The 17,303-nt window shown below is 49.0% G+C and overlaps 1 long non-coding RNA gene across 3 annotated transcripts in view; it reads right to left on the bottom strand.

Moving 5' to 3' along the window:
- Positions 1–7,425: 7,425 nt before the first annotated feature.
- The window catches only part of LOC123330955, a 31,605-nt gene continuing 21,727 nt past the window's right edge, over positions 7,426–17,303 (bottom strand). For 2 of the 3 annotated variants that reach the window (XR_006547312.2, XR_006547311.2), the window contains one exon: positions 11,233–11,403. This is a non-coding gene — a long non-coding RNA (uncharacterized LOC123330955). Of the gene's footprint in view, positions 7,990–11,232; positions 11,404–17,303 lie in introns of those variants that run through there. The other variant, XR_006547309.2, reaches the window with a different exon arrangement.

Genomic DNA, 17,303 nt, shown 5'->3' with positions numbered 1-17,303 from the left:
CATGGATCAAAGAAGCAGAGCGCGTGCAGTTGACCCCAAGTCCTAGTTTCGGGGCCGCCCCTGCGCTCCGCGGGCAGACGGCCAAGCCGCCTCGCTTGGTGTCCCCTCGCCCTCGGGCTGCAGACGGGGCGGCCGGCGGAGCCAGAAGCCGAGGCGGCCCCGTGTCCCCGTCCGACGGCGCCTCCAGCGGCCGCATCTCCCCAGCTGGGGCTGCCGCTCGGCCGGCCGCTCCGGGAAGCCGCGCCCGCGGGGCAGGCGACGCGCACGGAGGGCCCGGGGCCGGGCGGGATCTGGGGTCCCGTCCCCGCAGGAGCTCCGGGCCGCTGGCCGCCGCTGGAACCCGGGAGCCGGGTGCTCCCCGAGAAGCCGGGAGGCGGCGAGGAGAGAGCGGGGCGATCTCCGGGCCCCGGAGACGGTTCCGATACCCCGCAGGCCGGAGATGAGGAGGACCCGGGGATCCCGCCGGCGGCACAGCGGCCCCTCCGCCGGGCTAAGGGCTTCCGACCGACCGGGCTCGGCCCCGCGGGGAGAAACTGCACCCGCTCCCCGCACGCGGCCACCCACGGGGCGCGCGTCCCCGCCCGCTCGCCTCACCGGGCCCGACCCTGGGCCTCCGGCCGCTGCGGGAACCGGGAGAGGAGGACCGGGAGAAGGGGCGCGCGCGGCACACTCGAGCTCGGTCGCGGGGCCCAGGGCTCAGACGTGCGGGCGCCCGGGCCCCTCTCCAGCAGAGGACCTGAGCGGGAAGCTCCGGGGCTGGGGATCACCGACGGGGCGGGGCGGGGCGGAAGGAGTCTCCCGGGGCTCCGGGCTCAGCAGCGGTGCTGTTTCTCAAGTGCTTCTTGATCTCAGCGGTCCGAACCGCCCTCTGCAGTCCTGCCACGCTGCTGTTACCACGTTGTGCTTTTGTGTTGAATGGACGCTGTAGATCAGGACATCACGGGGTAACTAGGAGTTAAAGAGGGTGGGGCACTTGCACAAATAGGTGGTGAGAAGACGCGGCGTCTCAGGGACCCCCACACCCGCAGCCACCTCCTGCCCACCCAGCTCCCACCCTAATGTCTGGGGCTCCTCCTGCCTGAACCCTGCAGAGGTCCAGCTGTCCCTTGGGTTCTGTGCCTGTGTTCACCGGGACCTCTTCCAGCTCAGCCCTGTCTGTGCAGACCTCACCCACCCTCCCCGACCTCAGGCTTCAGGAAACGACCCCGACAGGTGTCACCCAAATACAATCTGATCGTTGTTTCTCGCTGGTGAAAAATTAGGAAAGCATTCTTCTAGGCCTGTTTATTGTGACCCACATTATGACCCAATTGTTTTATTATCTGTATATCATATTTTAGTAGGTGATTATACTCTGAGCTGTTGTGAAGGTACTTTGCAATTGTTTAAAGTAATTTTCTCTCAAGTTGTGCAGAAAGAGTAGTGTGATCAACAGTTTCCCTCCCCCAAAAGACGTCCAGGTCCTAATCCCCAGAACCTGTGACTGTTAACTCACATGGCAAAAGGGACTTGTGTGGGTGTGATTAAAGAAAGGATCTACACCCGGAGGCCCTCTGGGTTACTGGTGAGGGTGCAATGTAGTCCCAAGGGTCCTCAGAAGTCAGAGAGGGAGTCAGGAGAGTCACAGCTGGTGAAGGAGACGTGAGGACATGAGCCACAGCGGGGCTGAAGTGGCTGCTGGGCCCACAAGCGAGCAGTGCGGCGACCCCTAGAAAGAACACCCCCAGATCCTCCAGAAGGAACACAGCCCCGCGGACACCTCCATGTCCACACAGCGAGATCCACACTGGACTTCTCCAGACGGATGAGAAAGTGAACTTGTGCTCATTTGTTATACCAGCAGTAAGAAATGAATACAGGTAGGGAAATGTAGCTTTTTTAAAGATACATGGGTCACTACTGGTAGGATGAATTTCTTTGTATCAGGGAGTTAGAATGAGGAAAGGTAATTCGATAATATGTATCCTAGGAAAAGCAATTCAGAAGCCACTCTCCTGAGAAAGAGGGAAGGGAAGATGTGGGTAGATATGAAAGGCCTCCCTGGGGGCAGGAAGGGACTCAGGGCAGAGGAGCCTCAGGGAAACAGCTGGGAGGGCTGGGCTCAAGATCTTACTTAGATCTGGAGATGCTCTGGAGACAGCTGAGCTGAGAGAGGGTGATGCACAAGGGGCTCCTGGGGCCTTGCACCTGCATCTTGACCACCAGGTGAGCACCGTCCCTCAAAGATGAGCATCCAGAACTGGGGGGTGGGGGTGGGGGGGTCCCACTGGAGGGAAAGAGTAACCAGGGGAAAAAATGACCTTATATCACAACATGCCCCATGTAAACTTAGCTTTGCATCTTTCTCTTCTGACACCTAGCTGAAAGTGACAGCAACATGTTATCAAATGCTGAGGTAAGAAGCCAGTCATTCTCAGTGCACAAGCCTGAAGTAAACTGTGCTTGTGTGAGTGGGGGGAACACGAGCTGGCTGTGAGTCACACAAACATCCACATCCTATCACTACCCCTGTCTACTTGTGTGATTTTGGACAGGACACCTAGTGTCTTTAATCACCTGTTTCTTTACTTCTAGAGTAGAAATGACAATCCTATTGCATCATAGAGCTGTGTGGAAAATTACATGAGATAAGACATGTATTGGCACTTATATGAGGGTAGCTCAGTTCAGTTCAGTCACGCAGTCATGTCCAACTCTCTGTGACCCCATGGACACCAGGCCTCCCTGTCCATCACCAACTCCTGGAGCTTACTCAAACTCATGTTCATCAAGTCGGTGATGCCATCCAGCCATCTCATCCTCTGTCATCCCCTTCTCCTGGCTTTCAGTCTTTCCCAGCATCAGGGTCTTTTCCAGTGAGTCAGTTCTTCACATCTGTGAGGGTAGCTAGCAATCCCCCTAATCCCAGGGAATGACTCGTGATACTGAGCACAGGGGAATCATGCTTAGCAGCCTCTGGATTCTGGTCCTGCTTTGGATTCTTTCCATCCATCTGGCCTGTTTCTACTTCTGCATCCCCCTTGGTTCAAAAGACCTTATTACTCTCAACTTTAAAAATCTACTTTTCACTGTACAAGGTTGGAGAAGTTGGTGAGAAGCAGCCTTTCTCTGTGCCCACTCTGAGCCCTTTGAGTTCAGGAAACAAGGTTCTGAGGCCTCTGACAAAACTCAGACTTTGGTACTTTTAGAAACCCAGCCAAGATTAGAGCAAGTGAGAGTGACCACGATTCAAATGCAGATGAGTCCTGTCCCTGGGTCTCAGACCCACAGGAGGTCCACTTCCCATTCTACTCAGATAGCCTCAGCAATTGCTTTCATGTTTCTGACTTTATAGATTTCTTGGGCTTCCCTGGAGGCTCAGCTGTAATAAATCTGCCTGCAGTGCAGGAGATATGGGTTCCATCCCTGATTCAGGAAGATCCCCTGGAGAAGGAAATGGCAACCCGACTTCAGTATTCTTGCCTGGGAAATCCATGGACAGAGGAGCCTAGCAGGGCTACAGTCCATGGGTTCACAAAGAGTCAGACACAACTTAGTGATGAAACCACCACCACATTATTATCAAAGCAATCTATCACAAATTTAATTTAATTTATCACAAATGAAATTGATCACATTTTAAATGTTCATTGGATTCCATGTTTCACCTTCCATGCAATGCCTGTTAGCGTGTTTTTGACATCTACTTTAAAAAATATTTATTGGTGAAAGACCTTTACACTTGTTGCACATGTCACTTCCCACTGCCTGGCTTTTGCTCTCCTCATTTTGTGACGTCTTCTGATGAGCAGCAGTTGTTACTTGTAACATAATCCATCTTTTGTGCTTACCCATTTGTTTGGCTTTTTAAAGAAGTTCTTCATCCCCCAGACATCATAATAGCATTCTGTTAGGTATGCTCCAAAAGGTTTCATGTTTTTTGTCTTTCACACTTAATGTGCAATTTATTAACACCTTCAATTTAAGTTTTAATTTACCTGCAGTTTATATTCATGCCTTGTCTCTGAAGAAAAACAGCTTCTTTTCCAGCAAAGCCTGTGGAGAGAAGATACCACCCTACCCTCTCCCCACATCTCCCTTCACCCACAGCCCCATCCCTAGAGGCTGTCAGAGATGCAAGAAATAAGAGAGAGAGCAAGAGAGCAGGACAAGTGGAAGAGAAGGATGGAGCTGATGCCTTCCATGTGAGGTGTGGGATCTCTCCCCCAGGAGGGAGCGTTTAAGTAAAGGCCTGAAGGCAGGGGAGGAATGAGCTGTCTGTCGCTGGAAGAGAAGCGTGTTTCAGGGGAATCAGAGAGAAGGGAAATGCTCTGTAACTGGGGGGTGAGGGGGGTGGGGATTTCAAAGAACAGCCCGGGTGCCATGTGGTCCAGCACCTGAGAGGAGAAGGGGAGAATGAGGTTCATTTTCACAAACATTCCCGTTCTTCACACGAGCTGCCTCCACCTCCAGGTAAAAAAAGTCTCACTTTTAAAGACTCACATGAACCTCCTCTGCCCTATTGGACTGTCAGGGCTTCCAGGCTCCTGGGCAGAGTGAGTGGACTCTCCACTGCCCTGTGATGGGGGTTACTTTCTGTATTACCAGCAGAGAATGAGCTTCTCAAAGAGAGATTTTATTCTTTATCACTAGTGATAAAAATGTCCAGTAAATATAGGATGAATTTACAAATGAATCCAAGAAGGAATGATGCTAACATTTGCTTCCACCTTCACCTTGGCCCATTAGAATCTGGGTATAGTATGAACCCTGGGCTTCTGTTAAAAAGAATCTAGTAACGGTCAGGTCAGTCTTTAACCTTGTAGGTAGGTCCTAGGAATGAGACTCAGGCCAAAGCTTCCTGCCACCTCCCCTCACTGAGAGTTGGTGACCAGTCAGCCCTTCTCTCTGTGTTCTGCCCAGTGGGTGTCAAGGTCTGCAGGCTCCATGGGCCTATCTTCCACCTGGCTTGGCTCTCCTTGGCCATCCCAGATTCACAAGTGCCCATCTGGTACAGGGACCAAGAAGCTGATGTCATTACCTGCTGTGAGTCACAGCCCTGGAACACTGGCTGATTTGCATTTGCTTCTGGTGACAAGGGCACCCGCCTGTCCCTGAACAGAGGGGCTGGCCATGGTGCCCTGGTCAGCTTCCCGCACAGACAGCCTCCTGTCGTTTCACCTTGACCCTGCCTGTCCCTTGCCTTATTGGGGCGTCCTGCCTGTCACAGCCACTGCTGTTCCTCACCCTGAATGAGGAAGTAGGTAAGTTCTTATGACCCTGAGAATCCCCGGGTGGTAAGTTATGTGGCCAGCCCTGGCCTTAGCACCCCAGGATGATCAGCGACCTAGCCCGCACTGAATGCAGTCGATTCATTCTGCCTGAGAGAGAGGAGGAGAGGGTGGACTTGGGGTGGATCCTGAAGGTATTTACTGAGTCAGAGATGCTGAGATCAGGCCTGGTTTTCCTGATGGGGAGTCTGAATCATCATTGAAAGACGGCAGCCTTCCCCAGCAGTCTGGGGGCTCAGGAAGCCTGGCCAGCCTGCGGGTCCTCTGCTGCCCCTGAGTGAGCCCGCAGACAGCTGCTCCGGGGTCCATGGGCTGCTCTCCTCTTGGGGTTTTCTGGTGGTTTTGGTTCATTGCTCCCCTCACATCTCCTTGGACTATTCAGCACAAGTGATGTGTGCCTGTTCCCTGAGACACTGAACACACTGGAAATTCCTCCTTTTCTGTGACCTGGAGTTTTGTAAGCATCCTAAATATCTAACAGAATCAGGTACAAAATGTCAGAAGAAGAATGAAAATAAAGAGAAATGAAATGTCATTCTTTTTTTTTTTTTTTTTTTTTTTGCTGGACTCAGTCTTTTAAAAATTTAACTAATTGATTGATTTCTTTTGGCTGCACTGGGCCGTCACTGCCGCACACCCGCTGTCTGTAGTGTGACCTGCAGAGGCTCCTCTACTGCGGCGCCTGGCTTCTCACTGTGGCGGCTTCCCTTGCTGTGGAGCAGCCGCTCCAGGGTGCGCACACTTCAGTGGTCGGGGTGCACAGGCTTCGTTGCTCTGTGGCTTGTGGGATCTTCCCAGACCAGAGATCAAACCTGTGTCCCCTGCATTGGCAGGTGGATTCTTAACCACTGCACGTCCAGGGAAGTCCCCGGACTCAATCTTTCTGAAAGAACGGAATTTAGTTTCAGAAGGGACGTATAGCAGTGGCAAACGCAGTCACTGGTGGTTGGGGGATCTTTAAAGAACTGCTCTAAAGGAAGTCCTAGGATGGCTGGAAAGAGCACTCGTGATAAAATAATGAAACAAGAAGCCAGACCCGGAATTAGAGCTGCTGGGGACAGAATGGGGTGGTGCTGGGCCTCTGGGCACACTCTTCTCTTTCACATAAGCTGCTGCCCACAGACATCATTTAGGACAATAGCCCTGAGCAGGGGAGACTTGGCAGATGAGTTGGGGGGGAACTCAAGTTCTCACCACATTAGGGACAGCTTCTCATTCTCCTGGGGCGATTAGATCATCTGAGGTATTTATTTCAAAGGCTGAACTTATGGCTGTCTTATGAAGACAAGAGAGTAGGTGGGACTTGTACTCAGAGGAAGCACACCCTTCTGGGAAAATGGGAAACCTGGAGATGAGCAGGGTGAAATGAAACAAATGATTATATTTCTTTTCCTTGAAGAAGATGGAGAGTGTCAACTAAATGTCAGAATATGTTTTGAGTGAGCACACAAATTTGTTCGATGAAGAAAATAATTATTTTAATTTTCCTTCCTTAGAGACAAATACCTTCCTATACAAAAATTATGAAATGAAGAATGTTTCTGCCAATAATATTTAGCAGGACAGAAATCCATGTAGTATTTCACCATGTCTCTGAAGGTGTCAACTAGATTTCACCCCAAAGTAAACTTCCTCTGCATTTGATGAGCGTGTCTGCCCTGTGGGACTGTGACACCCACCAGGGGACCCATGATGCCCGTGCTCCTGCTTCTTTCCTGTGCACGGGGGTTTAAGAGCTTATCTGTGCAGCCAGAGTGCCTGACCTTCCACCAAGACATGACCCCTGAGGTTGTTTCACCCGCCACTGAAAAGGTTCACAGTGGCTTGGCCACATATCTGAGGCCATGACAGAACTAAGGTTAGGGCTCCAAAGCTGCCTGATTCCCACATGGGGAGGACTCAAGATGACTGAAGGCACTTGCATCCGGAGGGTCAGGGGAGGCCACAGCAGGAAGGGTGGGGACTCTAAACGACTGAGGTGGGTATCAGGGAACAAAGCCTGATGCATTTGATCAAGAATTAGTTATGGAAATGTTAGAGAGTGGTGTTTGTTCTGTGGAGTCAAGATTCCCCAAGTGATCACTGTGAGGGTTTCTTGGGATTTGATGTAAATCACAGGAATTGAATATTAATTAAATAACTCCAAACAAGTAGGTCTAATCAGAGTATAACAGTTCATGACTTTCGTTTTTTTTCTATGTAAAATGGAAATATTACTACATTGTTTATGTGGAGAGTAGCCCATAGCGCTTTGACCCCAGAGAGGAGGGTTCCCCATATCTATGCATGCCTGTGGTTTGGTAGGAGGGGTCACCTAAGTGAGTGGTTGGGGACTCATGCCCAGAGTATCTAGCAGGGCTTTAGAGGCTTGGCTCTCATGACTTCTTTCCATCTCCTGAGCTTCATCTGGTCAGTTTCAACCGTCCTGCATGAGGATGCAGAGGAGGACAGTGGTGGCTGAGTTCTTGCCTTGAAACAATGAGAGGGACTTGCTCTGGCTCCTGGTTTGATCTGTGTCTTGCCAAATTGTCTGGTTTCTCCTTTCGGCCTGGATCTTCTAACACCACCCAGGAAATACTAATGCCAGTAACATCCACCACTCTGTTAGGCATATGGCAGCTCAGGGACTGATATGGAAACAGCCTCTTTCTGTCATTCACACCCACTTGTTACAGCATCCACAAAGGTTGTGACTTTAGAGGACAGATGGGAGAGGTTTCTATTAAAAGAAAGAATAAATACAACCGTCAGGCTCACTAGAGAAAAACCCCCTGACTTACCATGTGAACGGCTACCATGGCCTCAGGTGTGCAGTGAGCATAGAGGGTATTGATGAGTGTGAAAAAAGTCTCCAACCAGGACAGCAGGCATGTCATCAGGTGAGCCGAGTGTGACAGAAGCTGGGGCAGAGGTGGTGATGGGCAAGAAGGAGTAAGAGGGATTATTTACTTTTCCTAATTTTAAAAAATATTAAGCTTTTATGGGCTATATTTGAACATTTTGGTAGCTTCAAAAAAGATAAATAAAATTTCCTCACTACCTTCTTCACATTAACTCAATTTCTGTCTGTTCTTAAACTTTGTTCAAGTTTGAAAATTGAAATCAATGTGTGTCCATTCTTATTTCTTAACGGTGACTCTGCACTGAGGAGAAAGGGTAGAGTGGACCGAATAAAGCGCAGGGCGCTGGACAGCAAACTGCAGACTAGGGCACCCCAAGCCCGCACTCCCCACGGTGAAGTCAGCAAAGTAACCAGGGTCTGCCAGCGCAGAGGACCCGAGAAGCAGCAACAGTGATCTCTTTTCTGCTCCCACCATTGCCAGCCCTAGCAGGAGTCCAGATTAGCTCCTGGGGTATGTGTGTGCCTCTATGTTTGTATGTGGGTGTGTGTGCGTGTGTGTGTCATATTTCTTCCTGCCACATAAGTGAACCTGGATGCTTCAAGTAAGCAATGGCCATGCCATGCAAACAGCACAGTGAAAAGGGTGATGTCTTTGGGAGTTGAGTGTGCACACAGAGTTTGTATAATGAGTCCAGGTGCAAGCTTCTGGTTGTTCCCATGGTTCATACCTGTTTTGTGAGGGGAATGGTCTTCCCTTGGGATACCAGCTCAAAGCTTATGGAGAGAAGGACTGCACAGGTGTATGTTAGAGCCAGCAGCTCCGGGCATGGAGGATTGGGCAAACCAAGTGAATTGCTACAGGCTCCTGATGTGAAGGAAGAGACTGTGGACATAGGGACCCCAGGCCTGCAGAGTCAGAGTTCTGATTGCCTGCAGGGACTCTGGGTGTTAGTGGAGCAGAGAGGTGCAGGGGCTGAGATGCCAGCTGCCTTCCCAAGACTAGAGCAGGAGGGAGCAGAGAAGCACGTGGTGTGGCCCATCTTTGTTTCTGGCACGTCTTTCTGTCCAGACACCAGGCCATAGGGCAGACTTGATTCTTGCTCTTTAAAACCGCTTTAGCTATTCTCACTCTTTATTTTTCCACTTCACTTTTTTTTAAAAAGTGCTAAAACTTTCTGTTTTCATTTGGCAGTTTGCCATCGACATCTTTCCAAGTCAATACCTACGGATCTAACTCATTTGAATAACAGCAATAAACCAAAAAGCAAATTGATAGTCTTGTGTTATGTGAATGCACTGAAAATTTACTTAACTGGTCCCTTGCCGTGTTTTCTAAATATTCTGTTATTACGTAATGCTGATATCAACATTCTTAATATACATGTAGTCACACAAATGTTCTCACACACCCGTTTCTTGTCACCTGGCTTTGCTTGGTAAAGAGTAAAAGACCAATTACATAGTGAAATTTTCAGTCGTTTCGTTTATGGTTTCTGAGACTTGTATATTTATGCTTTAGTAACATTTCAACTCTGAAATTACAGAATAAAATGTCTATTGTGCATTCTTTCTGTTTTACTTTCACTGTTCCAGCTCACAGTTCACACAGCCCAGCCCCCTGCAGAATCTCCCTTGCTCAGGTTGGCCTGGGCCCTGCAGTCTCGCGGGGAGGGCCTCTCCGCCGCGGCCTCCCGCTCTCCGCGCGCCCTCGTCTGCGCCTGGGCCGCTCCGCGACGCCGCGTCGCGCTGTCCCGAGCGGGGAGCCCCCTCCGAGGCAGAGGCCCCGGGCGAGCTCGGGCGTTAGGGCGGTCGGCGCCGCTGCGGCCTGCCGGCGACTCGTCCCGGGGACACTCGAACCGGTTGTCGGGCGCCCCTGGTGGCCGCTTTCAGAGCGTTCCTTACCTTCGGCGACCTTCATAAGGGCGACGATTCAGCCGGCGTACACGGCGTAGAGCTCCAGAGGCCGGCAGCACTGGCAGCGATAATCCCGGCGCTGCGGAGACCTGGGCACGCCTGCTCCTGTTGAAGATTGGATCTGGAGTTAATCTTGAGCTGGCCTAGCCTCACGGTTTTAAGAGGGAGTTTGTTGCTCGCTGTGGTTGACCAGCATCTCCCCACGTCCTTCCATCCCCGGGGCCTTGGAGCGAGGAAGGAGAGAGTCTGCCGGGCCGGAGTGCCTGTGGCTCGGCGGCCAGGCTTCTGGGTCACCTCAGGGGCGTTCATCTCCCCTCAGGGGTGCCTGCGCTCCAAGCTCTGAGGCTTGGCCAGCCCATACGAGTCCGTGCTCGGAGGGCTAGTTGGCGGGGGCTCCTGGGCCCCATCTCCGGGCCTGGACGCATCCTGCTCCCGCTGGACTTGAACGTCAGGTTTGCGTGGTGAGAACGGGCTGCCTCTAGAAGCTGGATGGCGATACGAAGGTTTCGTCCGGTCGCCTGGGGTTCGGCTGGGGGCCAGGAGAGTGATGGTGTCCCGCGCGGTGTCCTGGGGCCACATTTTCCGGTTTTCCCGCCTCGGCTGGGAGTGGCCGTGTGTCTACGTCGACGGACGGCGCAGGGGTCCCCCGGCCGTCCTTTCCCGGAGTGGGGCCTGGCCGGACGCGCGGAAAAAGGCGGCGCTTAGCTGCGCGCCCGGCCCCCCCGCAGCACCACGATCCCCGGGCTCGGATCTCCCGGCCTCATGTCCTCGCCGCCTGCAAGCCCATGTCCGCACCAGGGCCGGGAGGTGGGGGAGTTGCTCCCCGCTGGCCCCTGTAGTGTCACCAAACTCTACGATCGTCCCAGGACGGGCCGCGTCTTCGCGGGGACCACCTGTAGTCTTTTTGTTCCCCTTGCAGGCTCGGTGGTTTGTGGACCACACACGGGTCTCGAGCTGCGCGTGCCAACAGGGAATGCGGCGGGCAAACGAGGAGGTCGCACAATGCGCGGCTTTAGACCTGCCCGGGCTCGGTGTTCAGAGTCGCCAAATGTGATATTCAGAAAGTGGGCGGGGCCGTATGGTGAGGTTACCACAGAGACGCGAACCTGGCGCGTTCTGTAGTCCTGGAAGAGCCTTTGAACACGCGCTAACGGGAGAACTCTTGGAGAGAAATGCAACTTGCGGCAAACTCAGAGGAAACAAGTGCGGAGTGGTAGGTAGTGCTGTGCTTTCTCCGGCCAGCGATCCGGGTGTCTCCGCTGGCGTTCATACTGTTTGGTTGTAGTCAGGCAGTCACCGCCGACAGGTCGACCAGATGGCCAGACGGCTTTGGCATTGGTTATAATGCAGATTTTAGTGTATGAGAGATGTTAAAACCTATAATAATGAAAATTACTATCATCGTTATCACTCGCCGTTACTGTAATTACCATTGTCTGTAATTAATGATAAAGTTTACCCACAAAATAGCTAGCTGCTCAGTTGAAGATGACCAAAGAGGACTTTTCAGTATGACTATTAAAAGGAGAGAAAATTACAAACCACGAGGCCCTGCCCCATGCCCCGCAGCAACCATTATGGAAATCCACACCCCCAAACTCTGCAGCAATAGGCCTCAAGGTGCGGTCTTGGTCACTGTTTCCTCATTTATCCTTTCCAATTAGAAACAAATCGGGGGGTAATATGTTCCTCTAAGCAAGCCCGTGGTCGCCCCTGTTCCTGTCAGCCTGCCTCCAACTTCCCTACATCACAAGCTCTCAGCAGGACGTACGTGCCTTCCTGTTTTGCTACCACTCTTAAGCATTAGTCTCAGCCTAATGCAAGTGGTGCTGACTGACTCCTTGCAATGCAAATAGTAGCTGCTAAATGCACTTACTGTGATCTGTATTCTTAAATATTCATAAACTTGATCAGCTCAGTCGCTCAGTCGTGTCCGACTCCTTTCGACCCCATGAATCACAGCAAGCCAGGCCTCCCTGTCCATCACCAATTCCCGGAGTTCACTCAGACTCACATCCATCGAATCAGTGATGCCATCCAGCCATCTCCTCCTCTGTCATCCCCTTCTCCTCCTGCCCCCAATCCCTCCCAGCATCAGAGTCTTTTCCAATGAGTCCACTCTTCGCATGAGGTGGCCAAAGTACTGGAGTTTCAGCTTTAGCATCATTCCCTCCAAAGAAATCCCAGGGCTGATCTCCTTCAGAATGGACTGGCTGGATCTCCTTGCAGTCCAAGGAACTCTCAACAGTCTTCTCCAACACCACACTTCAAAAGCATTAATTCTTCGGCGCTCAGCCTTCTTCACAGTCCAACTCTCACATCCATACCTGACCACTGGAAAAACCATAGACTTGACTAGACGAACCTTTGTTGGCAAAGTAATGTCTCTGCTTTTCAATATGCTATCTAGATTGGTCATAACTTTCCTTCCAAGGAGTAAGTGTCTTTTAATTTCACGGCTGCAGTCATCATCTGCAGTGATTTTGGAGCCCAGAAAAATAAAGTCTGACACTGTTTCCACTCTTTCCCCATCTATTTCCCATGAAGTGATGGGACCGAATGCCATGATCTTCGTTTTCTGAATGTTGAGCTTTAAGCCAACTTTTTCACCCTCCACTTTCACTTTCATCAAGAGGCTTTTGAGTTCCTCTGCACTTTCTGCCATAAGGGTGGTGTCATCTGCGTATCTGAGGTTATTGATATTTCGGCCGGCAATCTAGATTCCAGCTTGTGTTTCTTCCAGTCCAGCATTTCTCATGATGTACTCTGCATATAAGTTAAATAAACAAAGTGACAATATACAGCCTTGACATACTCCCTTTCCTATTTGGAACCAGTCTGTTGTTCCATGTCCAGTTCTAACTGTTGCTTCCTGACCTGCACACAAATTTCTCAAGAGGCATAAACTTATGATTATACAGTGGAAGTGAGAAATAGATTTAAGGGCCTAGATCTGATACATAGAGTGCCTGATGAACTATGGAATGAGGTTCGTGACATTGTACAGGAGACAGGCATCAAGACCATCCCCATGGAAAAGAAATGCAAAAAAGCAAAATGGCTGTCTGGGGGAGGCCTTACAAATAGCTGTGAAAAGAAGAGAAGCAAAAAGCAAAGGAGAAAAGGAAAGATATAAACATCTGAATGCAGAGTTCCAAAGAATAGCAAGGAGAGATAAGAAAGCCTTCTTCAGCGATCAATGCAAAGAAATAGAGGAAAACAACAGAATGGGAAAGACGAGAGATCTCTTCAAGAAAATCAGATACCAAAGGAACATTTCATGCAAAGATGGCCTCGATAAAGGACAGAAATGGTATGGACCTAACAGAAGCAGAAGATATTAAGAAGAGATGGCAAGAATATACAGAAGACCTGTACAAAAAAGATCTTCACGACCCAGATAATCACGATGGTGTGATCACTGACCTAGAGCCAGACATCCTGGAATGTGAAGTCAAGTGGGCCTTAGAAAGCATCACTATGAACAAAGCGAGTGGAGGTGATGGAATTCCAGTGGAGCTCTTCCAAATCCTGAAAGATGATGCTGTGAAAGTGCTGCACTCAATATGCCAGCAAATTTGGAAAACTCAGCAGTGGCTACAGGACTAGAAAAGGTCCGTTTTCATTCCAATCCCAAAGAAAGGCAATGCCAAAGAATGCTCAAACTACCTCACAATTGCACTCATCTTACGTGCTAGTAAAGTCATGCTCAAAATTCTCCAAGCCAGGCTTCAGCAATATGTGAACCGTGAACTTCCTGCTGTTCAAGCTGGTTTTAGAAAAGGCAGAGGAGCCAGAGATCAAATTGCCACCATCTGCTGGATCATGGAAAAAGCAAGAGAGTTCCAGAAAAACATCTATTTCTGCTTTATTGACTATGCCAAAGCCTTTGACTGTGTGGATCACAATAAACTGTGGAAAATTCTGAAAATCTGATATGTCCTGGTAAAATGTTGTCAGTTATAATTCTAGTTATATTAAAGTGTCTCATATCACAGCAATGACCAGGCTACTTTGTCAATTGCAATTTAATCAGATTTTAAACATGCCTTCTATGGTCTCATTCTGATTCCTTTGCAAGAACACTGCTACTTCAAGATTTATGGAAAAGACTTCTAAGATAAACACACCGATAAACACATTTTGTTTGTTTGTTATCTGGTAAGCTGGCACCAGACTAGGATTTAGTCTACTCTCTATGTTAAGAGAACAAAGTTTTCTTAGAATGAGGCTTTCAAAAACAGATTATGAATTTCTTTGCCTTTAAGTGATTTATATTTGTTTTAAAATCTTTTGTTACTTTGGTAAAGTAAATAAGCATTCTTTAAGGTTATGGAACATGTGAAAGCTCATTCTGCTTCCACAAAAAAATAACCCCTCACTGTTAGACTTTTGCTATTCCGATGTCCTTAAAACATGGCAACAGTCTACTCCTAAAATGGGGAATTAAAAATGCATGAACAATTGCTATAAATCAAGGAGTCAGGGCTATGGGAAATCCAAGGCGGCCGCTTGGCTTTTCTCGGCTCCGTGACAAACCTCATTTTTATTTGATGGGTTAAAGCCTTCCCTGGCTTCAGGGCTAATGCCCTCACAATGACAAAAAATATATATTTCACTTAATATTAAGTTCTAGTTTTGTTAGTTAAGGTCTGTGTTTACCACGACTCACTTCTGAGATAGTTTCTTCTTGTTATGTTATATTGCTAAAAGGTTTAATTAATTATTTATAAGGACACTCTACATTTGTTTCTAAAGCTTACCTCAGTAACCAATATTTGGATAAATGTCAGATCCTCCATGATGTACAACCAGGAGATTAACACCTGGCTATAATCACTTAACTGTGTCAGATGATCTGGGTTATACTGGGCTCTACCTAATGAAAGTTCTTGACTTAAATTCTTGTTTGTGACATTTCTAATACCTGCTAGCTATTATTTTCCATATTGCTTGTTTCCGAAGATTGTTTCTTACATTACTAAATGTGTGATTGATGTGATAAAATGCGGATATGCAGTTCCTTATGCTTTTGAACTGTGATGTTGGCAAAGACTCTTGAGAGTCCCTTGGATTGCAAGGAGATCCAACCAGTCCATTCTGAAGGAGATCAGCCCTGGGATTTCTTTGGAAGGACTGATGCTAAAGCTGAAACTCCAGTACTTTGGCCACCTCATGCGAAGAGTTGACTCATTGGAAAAGACTCTGATGCTGGGAGGGATTGGGGGCAGGAGGAGAAGGGGATGACAGAGGATGAGATGGCTGGATGGCATCACCGATTCGATGGACATGAGTTTGAATGAACTCCGGGAGTTGGTGATGGACAGGGAGGGCTGGCTTGCTGCGATTCATGGGGTCGCAAAGAATCGGACACGACTGAGCGACTGAACTACACTGAACTGATGAAATCAATGAATGTAATAATGTAACTCTAGATATGGAAAGAAGCAACAAGAGGGAATATTCTCCTGGGCCAAGAGGCTAGTAAGACAGGTATGGTCCTGAGACCTTTGCTACTTGCAAGGTCTGGTCTAGTAACACACACAATGGCCTGTCAATGGAATCTTCATTAGACCTGGGACACAAGGGCCCTGAAATGCCCCCAAAGCATGGTCAAATATGTGGTTATGAAGGGGCCCTGCTGACTGGAAGTTGGCACTTACCAGCTGTCTCTACAAAGATTACATCGTGACCACTGCAAGCTGCTGACCTTGAAAGGAGTTCAGGGTGGAGATCAGAAATAAGGCACTCTGTGCTCTGGGAAAAACACAGAAGAACCAGCCTTCAGAGAGTCGGATGTTTTCAGGTAAAGGTTTTTATGAGCCCAGCTTCTCACCTCTTCTTGCACCCAGAGAAACACTAATGTCATGACCCAATGTCTGGCCCTGGTTTTCCTGGCTAGCTCCTCGGGAGCTTTTCTGCTTCTCTAAATCTGTGGGCCATGTATCTTTAACTTTCTTGTTAAGTTGGCTTCTTCTAGAATACAACAAACCTCCAAGTGATAGTTTGACAAGAATATTCCCTGGCCAACACCCAGACAACGCTGAAACAAGTTGCCTTATCGTTCCATGGGCCCTCATCTCCTTCTGTAAATGCATCCTGGCAGAGAGCAGGCAAAGGGACCCTAGAGCCCCATGACGCCCCTACAGCCTGAAGAAGCCAGAGCGGTCATCGCCCCTCTTCCCCTGAGACCGGGTTCCCAAATGCCTGAGAAGGGAAATAGGCAGATCGTTAGACGTGAGCAGCATATCAAAAGGGGCCAAAGAATTGGCCCTAAAAATAAAGAGAGGGAGGAAGGTGGAGACCCAAGGACGGAAGAGCAGAGAAAACCAAGGAGGAAGGGAAGTCAGGAACGGAGAACCAGACCCTGATCGTCCTCCCTCCCCCATGGTGTAACTACTAATGGATTTCAGGTCCTCCTGAGCAGTACAACCTGTCTCCCCTCCTACCCCATAGGGAGAAGGTCTTTGCTTTACTCTCCGCCCCACCCCACCCCCTTCTCATCCAATCAGCAATGACCCGCAAGACCCCTATCCTGCTCCCTGTACCCTGGGTATACAATTGGGCTAAGGGCCCCTGTTCAAAGACGGTTCTCTCTTGAGCTGGCCGCTGTTCTAATAGCGTCTCCCACGCTAATAAACTTTATTTCCCTCTCACTCTGTCTCATGTCAGGAAATTCTTTTCCAACCAGCGCCCAGACCACGACAATTTTCCTTACTGTTGTTACAAAATACTGATTAAATTTTCCTATCTAAAATAGGAATGTCTGATTTACTTACAGGGATGACTATAACTGACACAGGAAACCCCATGAGACTATCAGGGGATTTCTCAGAAGAAAACTACAGGCCAGGAGAGAGTAAAATGAAATATTCAGAGGGCAGAGCAATAAAAATTGCCAATCAGAAAAACTCTATTCACCAAACTTATCCTTCAAATATGAAGGGAAAATAAAGGTTTTGCTAAAGAAAAGCTGAGGGAGTTCATCACCACCAGACCTGCCTTGCAAAGAATGCTGAAGAAGTTCAAGCAGAATAAAAAAGACGCAAAGCAACACATGAACACACACAAAAGGATATAACACACTAGGTAAGGTAAAAATGTATAGTCAGATTTAGTTAATTTCAGTTACTTAGAAGAATGGTATATTAACAACTTCAAGTATAAAGGTTCAAGGAAAGGATGACTAAAAGTAACTATAGCTAATATACCTTATCACCAAACACACAGCATCAAAGAGAGAGCTGGAACATCAGAACATTGCAGAGGAAGAGTTA

Source organism: Bubalus bubalis, chromosome 21 (assembly GCF_019923935.1).
Source record: "Bubalus bubalis isolate 160015118507 breed Murrah chromosome 21, NDDB_SH_1, whole genome shotgun sequence".
NCBI classification, from domain to species: Eukaryota; Metazoa; Chordata; class Mammalia; order Artiodactyla; family Bovidae; genus Bubalus; species Bubalus bubalis.
Note: the sequence above shows the minus strand (reverse complement) of the source record. Positions and strands in the feature narration are given on the sequence as shown.